This window comes from Palaemon carinicauda, chromosome 35, assembly GCF_036898095.1.
Source record: "Palaemon carinicauda isolate YSFRI2023 chromosome 35, ASM3689809v2, whole genome shotgun sequence".
Lineage (NCBI taxonomy): Eukaryota > Metazoa > Arthropoda > Malacostraca > Decapoda > Palaemonidae > Palaemon > Palaemon carinicauda.
The window spans coordinates 53,282,174-53,289,673 of record NC_090759.1 but is presented as its reverse complement, the minus strand read 5'-3'; the positions used below and the strand labels follow the sequence as shown (position 1 = coordinate 53,289,673).

The window sequence follows — 7,500 nt, the reverse complement described above, 5'->3', positions numbered from 1 at the left end:
CATTTTGTACATGGAGAAAAAAAAAACATTATTGACCTTTAGAATAAACAATTATAATATAAGGACATGCACAATATTCCAAAACAAGTTTTAAAACCAATTAGAGATATTAACGTCAAGATAAATGATACTAGATTTACTTTCTTATGAATTAAGTTTATTTCCTGAGGTTCATAATCCTATTTCTTAAGGTTTGATTGCTTACGGAATTATAAGAAGAGTATAAAAATAAAGATCTTTCAAAGAGCTCACTTTACCACATATCTATACTTTACACTGCAGTCTGCTATTATAACGAAAACATTATCATACTCAACACTTAACTATTTGATCTTGGAAAGAATAATATAAACTCATATTTTCATCCAATCACCAGGTAGATTTCAAAGTTAACAATAACTAACTTCATAACTAAAAACTACAATGATACCATAGAAAAAATAAAACTATCTCACTCATACATTGTCAAAGAAGGTGTTACATTCTTACGTCAACATTCCCATAGCAAGCAGAAAAAATAAAACTATCTTACTCATACATTGTCAAAGAAGGTATTACATTCGTATTTCAACATTCCCATAGCAAGTATAGAACTATCTTACAGTAGTTTACTAGTTTACTATTTGACAACTTTACCACGCTTGTACTACAATAACTATCCATTTCACTAGAAGCCCCACAGAAGACGACAGTGTTGTAAAGTTATTCCATTCTCCATACGCCTTGAATATCAAGAATCAGTGTTCGTCGCATTGTCTGGGGCATCGGGCATGGCGCCCTGTGACCCGTCGGCAGCTACTCCGTCTGCGTTGATTGGCACCGCGTTGGATTCGACGACCCGGTATCCCTTATCGTCAGCGACATACCTTACTAGGAAGGCGTAGTTCTCCGGTGATATCCAGCTGTGGAAGAAAAAATGAAGTAGGTTTTAATTCCGGTGTTTAGTTCTCCAGTAAATATCCAACGTTGATATTAAATAATTGTAAGAATTCTTATAATTTCAAAATCATTTAATTAATGGTAACTTCTGTGGCTCATGTGGCTCATGTGGTTCTATAGAGAGAGAGAGAGAGAGAGAGAGAGAGAGAGAGAGAGAGAGAGAGAGAGAGAGAGAGAGAGAGAGAGAGAGAGAGGGAGGCAGGCGTAGTTATCCAGTGATATCCAGGTGTGCACATAAAAAAAGTAGGTATTAATTCCTTTGTTTAGTTCACCAGTAAATACCCAATGTTGATATCGAATTATTGTAAGAATTCATATTCAGGGAATTTTGTTAATCTCAAAATCTTTTCATTAATGGATCGTTTTGTGGCTCATATGGTTTTAGAGAGAGAGAGAGAGAGAGAGAGAGAGAGAGAGAGAGAGAGAGAGAGAGAGAGAGAGAGAGAGAGAGAGAGAGAGAGAGGCCTAGTTCTCCGGTGACATCCAGCTGTGCAAGAAAATAAAAATAGGTATGAATTCCGGTGTTTAGTTCTCCAGTAAATACCCAATGTTAATATGAAAAACATTTTAAGAATTCATACTCAGTGAATTTTCTAACTTTAAAATTTAAATTAATGGTTCCCTTTTGTGACTCATATACTGAGAGAGAGAGAGAGAGAGAGAGAGAGAGAGAGAGAGAGAGAGAGAGATTGTTTACTTGTGATTTAATTGCATATTGCTTAAGAAAAAGATACAGTAGTTTGATACTTTCTTCAGTTATTAAAGAAACATATGGATGATGCTGTTTCTCTATGAGATTGCTACTTTCTAGTAAATATTTCCATACTCATTAGGTTCGGACTTTGTATTTATAGTGATTGCATGCAAGTATATTCTACGTATAGAAATATCTTGGTTTCTTAATTAACAAATAAATTTTCAATATTCAACGGAATTAGGTAACGAGCTCAAGGCATCAATTAGTTAGGCAAATGAGGGCAAGTTCTTTTTTAACATCATTTGTTTGTTTAGTTTAACGGCCCAATACAAAACCTTATCAGACACGCGTGCACTCTCTCACCCCCCCCCAACACACACACATACATATAAATACTAATGTTAATCTTTACTCACTTCTCGTTACACCTTTCTGTTCAGCATCATCAACTCTTCACCATCCTATCTCCCTTCCTACATCCCTCAAAAGAAAAAAAAAATGAAGTGGAAGGGATGGGGACCTATTTCAACAATCCGTCAAAGGACATTTTAATTGGTCCCTTTCTTTACATAGTAACCTAATTTCAGGATTTGAATTTAGTAACCTTAAACTGAATGCCTTGCCGTACGCTGTAATGTGAGATCCTGTTCCTTCTGAAAACAAGAATATAAGCTTCAATAATATTTTTCTCTACCGAGATTAGGAAGAGTAAAACAATGGCTAATTATTTACCCGACCACTGAAACCTAACACTCGTGCATGAAAAAAGGTACCTTCTGTTGAACTGAGAGAGAGAGAGAGAGAGAGAGAGAGAGAGAGAGAGAGAGAGAGAGAGAGAGAGAGAAGGGGTGGAATGCAATCATGATAATGAAGATAAAAGAATTAAAGCGGACTTTTGATGGTATTTTAAGAATCAGAGAAAACCTAAACACACTTGGGATTAAATAAGCCAATGAAAACTGCAGGATTAATAGAGCACTGATCCTGGAAAACTAAATCGTCCTTGGAATAATGCAAAGAATTTTTGATCCCAGATAACCTACATATATTTACTTATTTCATGTTTTGAATTAATCGCTGTAAATACAGTCAATTGATAGTAAGGTCGACGAAAAAGGGATCTTCTTGTGATTGAATGAGACAATAGTGACAATGAAAATGGAATCATGGAACTGAGTCAATGAAAACGTATCTTCCAAGGAATCAAATAGTGCATTGAAAACGGAATTTTCTTGAGATTGACTGCGTTAACTAAACGGAACTTACAGCGTTTACATATGGAAATGAAAGTATATACAATGATTGAGTAAAAGATTGAAAATTAAATCCAACCAAGATCAAAATTGTCTATAATTATAGTGGCTTCAACACCAGATTAAAGAAGAAAATTATATCATCACTTAAATGATTAATAACTAATATATATGGAATCAATCTAATATCAAAATAATAATATGCTTTTAGAAAAGGATTCTACTAACTGAAAACAAAAGTAAGATTCTTCATGTAATTAATAATTGAATGAATAATGCAAAGAATGAATAAATTTATGATGTAATTGATTAAAATGGAATGTTATAAGAAATTACATTGCTGGATGAAGGCAAAATATCCTTTTTAAAGAATAACTGGCTGAAATGAGAAAATTTCTATGAATGGTTGACGGAAATAAAATCGGGGAAAACGGAAATCCTTCCAGATTAAATGAAACCCGAAAATATTTCTTATAGGGTTGTGGTGGCCTGGTGGTAGCGTCCTTGCCTGGTGATTGCAAGACTGGGGTACGAGTCCCGCTCAAACGTTTAATGTTCCTTTGGTTGCTGTAACCTCAGCATCCTTGTGAGATATGGGTGCGGCTTTTGGGGAAGCCTATAGGGTCTATCTGCAGAGCCATCAGCAGCCATTGCCTGGCCCTTCTTGGTCCTAGCTTGGGTGGAGAGGAGGCGCTGATCATATGGAATATGGTCAGTCTCTAAGGCATTATCCTACCTGATATGGCAGTGTCATTGTCCCTTTCCTCTACCATTCATTAGCGGCCTTTAAACTTTTAAAAATGCAGGGTTTACGCAATGTGGATGGGTTAAGAGATTGAACATGGGAGGGGGGAGGGGAAGGGTAGGTGGAAAGGGAGGGGGGGGGAGAAAGGGAAGGGAGAGGGGGCCAGTCGGTAGATACCTCATCAAATGAAAATTTTCTGTCTATTAACGAATGAATAATTGACCTAAAAGTAATCATTTCTAGAAAAAATAGAATGGATATGAATTAATTAATTCTGAAATGTTTGCATGAGACCATATGTATCTGGACTCAGAAATAACTTCATAACTCTCTCTCTCTCTCTCTCTCTCTCTCTCTCTCTCTCTCTCTCTCTCTCTCTCTCTCTCTCTCTCTCTCTCTCTCTCTCTCTCTCTCTCACTAATGTCTTGTTTGGCATACCATAGAATTTTGCATAACAGTTTTGGTGCTTTGTAATAATATTAGTTAGTTATCCTGATATTCCAGATATAGTACAATTACAACAAAAAAACACACATACCCATACATATATATGAATATGTACATATTCATATATATATATATATATATATATATATATATATATATATATATATATATACATATGTATTATATATAAATGTGTGCGTGTATGTGTGTAATTTTATTATATATTATATTATATCATATATATATATATATATATATATATATATATATATATATATATACACATATATATATATATATATATATATATATATATATACATAGATATATATATATATATACATAGATATATACTGTATATGTGTGTGCATATGTTGGTGTGTATATTATTGTTTAAGTATACGTGCATGTCCATGTGTATTTTCATGCTGGTGTAAAAATAATTTACCCACTGTAATTCAACTTCAATGTCATAATTTTTTCCGCAAGATCCTTGAGAGAAAAATCCTCAAAGAAGCTAAGTGGTGCAATAGCCTTGCGCAATAAAGAAAATTATCAATGAGTAAAACCTGGAAGAGTTTAGCAAAGCGAAGTTTTCATTTTATCTTTTTTCGATGTGTCCATCCTTTTTAATTTTTAATTTCAAAGAAAAGGTAATATTCATCTTTCCCTTCGTAACATTTGAGTTTATATTTGATGATACAATTTTTAATACACCAGATCAAAGGCTCTTTATTTCAACATTTTATTCTAAGAATTGTGTTATCGAATCTAATAGTTGATTATAATTATCTTTATTTTGATTCGATTCGTAACAGTGTTGACAACCACTGGCTTTTTGCCAGTGTTGCTTCGTGCCTTTTCAAGTGCCGTAAGTGTTATAAGAAGTTCAAAGGGACAAGAAGCTGTATGTGAGCGTTCTGACACTTCCCAAGCAACAAAAAATAATGGATTTGTGCTCGCCGCTGGACAGTTATATTTCCTAAGCCAGGTTCGAATGATCTCAGTGAAAAATATATTAAGAATACTGGATACGGTAATTAAAGTCATAAATTCGGTATTTTGGATACGGTAGTTAAAGTCATAAATTCGGTATTTTGGATACGGTAGTTAAAGTCATAAATTCGGTATATGTGAATAGCGTATCTTGGATAATAGCGCATATTCGGTTGACTACTTACCCTTTTCACGCTCAAGGTACTACCTTCTTGTTCCTATAAATCAAAAGAAAAAAAAAATCTTGCCGGCATTCAACCATTAATGATGTTTTTGCCGACTTATCTGGGAATTAGAAGCTATATTGATGCACGGAAGAACAAGCTTTAGTATACTTCAAGTCTTGATTAATGTAAAATTTATAGAATATTCATATACTTACGAACACAGTATATATATATATATATATATATATATATATATATATATATATATATATATATACAGTATATATATACAGTATATATATATATATATATATATATATATATATATATATATATATATATATATACTGTATATATATACTGTATATATATATATATATATATATATATATACAGTATATATATACAGTATATATATATATATATATATATATATATATATATATATATATATATATATATATATATAAATACCCAAACACTTGCTCTATATTACATGGGATATGACCCGGATCATATAGAGTCATGTATATAGTTGATTGTTCTCTCATTTCGAGACAATTACTTCAATTACTTTCTTGCCTTTTATTGACTCTGAAATCAAACTCGCAAAAATCTAGTTACTATTAAGGATGAGGTTGCTATCCTCATATCCTTGATATTCTAAGGATATTAAAAGATAGAATATTTTAGCCAGAAAATCTAACATATGTATGAAAAACTGCTATTCTTGAATTTATCGATTGAATATACAATATAATCACTTTCTGGGTATCAATTACTTAAATACTCAAATAAATTCATCTGATATTACGTTTCGTTTTAATAGAGTCAAGAGAACAGGGGTAATATGGTTGCATTGAAGACCTGATGACTTGATTGGATAGGCTACTCACGACCTGGACTATATTTATTCAGGAGCAATTGATGGTAAAACTCATTAAAGTACCTTGAGTTTTTTCACACACAGAAATAAAGAAAAAACTTATCATTCGTGTGATGTGCAGACATAAATATCCAATTACCCGTATCAGTAAATTTTGCCATCACAGAGAGGTAAACTGACTGTTTTCCTAATCAATTTTTGCAAATTACTCTATTAGCAAATGCATTTGGTTTTCAATCGGAAGAATACACATATTCAATCAAAATCATGGATACATTACACATCCTTGAAAACACTCCCGAATGAAATACATCCTTGAAAACACTCCCGAATGAAACATCACAAAAGTCTACATAATCATTCCCACCACATACGTATCATCTCCATATAACTTTGCATCCATCATCACAGACGAGCACAAATTTTTCTCCTTCGTGTTCACATAATGATTCACATATATCCACAAATTTCTCCATAGAAAGTCCACACATTCCTGATGTCTCACAGATTTTCATTGGTCGAGTACACTTAAAACTTACCTGAATGTCCCACCGACAGTCTCGCCTGGTATACCTTCCTGGAGTTGCGTTTGATTGGTGTCTTCGAAGTCGACTATGGTTGCGTTTACGCGGTCTGATAAGATAACTGCTATCAATAGCAGTCCAGATAAGGCCTGAAAAAAAGTTTTGATTATTATTATTATTATTATTATTATTGTTATTATTATTGTTGTTGTTGTTGTTGTTGTTGTTGTTGTTGTTGTTGTTGTTGTTGTTGTTTTTTTTTTTTTTTTTTTTTTTGTGGTGTTATTGGTGGTGGCGTTGGTCGTTAAAGAAATTATTATTACGATGCTATTACAAAAAATATATTGTAATATGAGAATGAATAGGAAATGTAGCTATATTGTAGTTGTATTATAAATTATATTAGTATTAATATCCTTATTATCATTAATGTCGTTATCAATATTATTAATTATTATTAAAACTGTCAGAGTAATGAAGTATAAAAAATAAATAAATTAATGCAATATCTATATGTATATATCTACATAACTGAATTCATATCAGACAATGTTACTTATTACGAAAATTCAATATGAAGTTAAATATTTAGAAATATTCTTCATCATATATTCCAATGTATAGTGTGCGCATAACTAGGAAGCAGCTTCACATATCAGCATTCACAACGTGCAAAAGCCATTGCAATTAGACAGGCAAGTGTTATTTACGCCTGAAGAGCGAAGTTCGCAAAAGAGATAAAGCAAAAAAGTAAGAATGCCGGTGACTAGTAATCAAAGATAATAAGAAGTGTAGTCTAAGTTATTTCATGTCTGTTTGGCATTTAACTAAATATGCAGGTAGAAG

General features: G+C 32.5%; 1 protein-coding gene across 1 annotated transcript in view; it reads right to left on the bottom strand.

Moving 5' to 3' along the window:
- The window catches only part of LOC137627438 (cuticle protein CP575-like), a 19,189-nt gene extending 12,475 nt beyond the window's left edge, over nucleotides 1-6,714 (bottom strand). Inside the window, exons 1-2 of the mRNA XM_068358524.1 lie at nucleotides 6,670-6,714; nucleotides 867-902 (exon numbers count right to left, since the gene is read on the bottom strand). The gene's annotated coding sequence lies outside the window, so the exon portion shown is untranslated. The remainder of the gene's footprint in view (nucleotides 1-866; nucleotides 903-6,669) is intronic.
- Between the last annotated feature and the right edge of the window lie 786 nt (nucleotides 6,715-7,500).